Source organism: Montipora capricornis, chromosome 10, assembly GCF_036669925.1.
Source record: "Montipora capricornis isolate CH-2021 chromosome 10, ASM3666992v2, whole genome shotgun sequence".
Taxonomy (NCBI): domain Eukaryota; kingdom Metazoa; phylum Cnidaria; class Anthozoa; order Scleractinia; family Acroporidae; genus Montipora; species Montipora capricornis.
In genome coordinates this window covers 65,708,647-65,710,418 of record NC_090892.1, presented here as the reverse complement: position 1 = coordinate 65,710,418, position 1,772 = coordinate 65,708,647, and positions in this window count along the sequence as shown.

The window sequence follows — 1,772 nt, the reverse complement described above, 5'->3', positions numbered from 1 at the left end:
ATTTGGGTATCTCAGGACAACACGATCTCTTCCTCAAATGAAGGATTATCCTTCATTTTCAGTTTGCCTTAAATGACGGTATTATCCTCCATTTAGATCACTCTGTCCCAGGACTTGTGGTAGCAAATTAAAACAAAAAATGTAAATGCAACCCCTGGACAGAAGTTGAACCCGCAGCACCCAGTTTGAAGGAACTTTGTTTATCCATTTAACCATTAAAAAACAACGGACTAGAAAATGTGCCGATTATTTACCAAAGCTAATCATTATATATATAAAATCATTGCTGAATAATGTTTAAGTCTGAAGCTTGATTTTAAAATGGTTAGCTTTCTCTTGAAGTTTGGTAACCGACATTTTTCACTGTGTAAGCTTGCTTCTTAGCGGGAGTTAATACACAGCGGCACTTTTGGAAGAAAAAATTATTGACATTAATAAAAAATGACTTTCTCGCAGTTAGTGATGTGGTAGTCTAGTTAAGTGAAGGGGTTAATAATCACACGTTCCCAGGTTCGAGTCCTGCGAGTCCAGAGGTTGGGGTTCGACTTAAAAAAAAATATGTTCATTTCCCATGATCCCAATTAAACTTTCAGTGTCCAAAATGAACGATAATACTTCACTTGGAAGAGAGTGACAATTAAGAGTAATCCTTCAATTGAGGCAGGGACTTGGTTGCTCAGGAACCCATGGGCTGAAGAGACAAAAGACAATCACGCGCAATAAATTTTTCAAACTAACAAATCACATTACTTTATTTTGCTTACTAACTGAACGGAATAATCGATGTGTTGCCATTTCATTCACCCGATAGGTTTAATTTCTCTTTTTTCTCCAATCTCAAGAATGTAAACAGCATTTCTGAGTGTCACTTATAGTAATTTATAAGGGGACCCAGGCCTCCTTGAGGATTCTTTTTTTTTTTTTTTTTTTTTCTCCCGGGGCGCGTGCAATCGGTGTTATATTGCAACGGTGACATGAAGAGTCCTGTCCTGCACTTTCATTATCAAATACGGTACTTTGAAAAGCTATCGAAAACCCTGATATTCTTTATTCATGTCCAAGATGTAAGCAAAACAACAACTCAGTCAAACATGTGCTATTTTTTTTTGGAAACCAACTGCAAGACTATAACGCAAGCTTATTATGTAACAATTGCTATCATCATCAACAATATTGTTATACTTGTTATTCTTATTTTTGTACCTTAACTTATGAACACGGAATTCCGTGCTGCGATACCCTGCAGAAACATTGCGAATACAATTTTATGATATATTTTGTGTATCACTTATTGTAGCTATCAAACTAAAGGAGGGTCTCAATGGGGTTAACCCCCGTTAAGCATGAAAATGCCCAAAAATAAAAATAAAAATAACCGTTAGCCGTGATAAAAATTAAGAGCATTTAGGGTAATTTTTTTAAATTATAAAAAGTAGGATACTTTAGGTAGTATTTTGAAATATTTAGAGTCTTAAGAGACCTTTAACTCCCTTGCTCTTCGTTCCCAGGGTCTCTCTTGTTACCCTTCTCTTTCCCAGACTCTCTTGCTCCAAGGGAAGGAAAGAAGAGAGAACTTGGGAAAAAGGCTGACCAGAACTGTCTGGAATCGATTGGCTTTGCTGGTTGCATGTTTTTAGCAGTTTTATGCCGCTCACATCCACGTGAAATGTTAGTGTTATAAAAAGAGAAGAAAAGCCCATAGAACGGTATAAAGTTCGTGTTAACAATTCATGCGATTGACCTACCATAAGTGAGTTTATCAAGAAAATCAT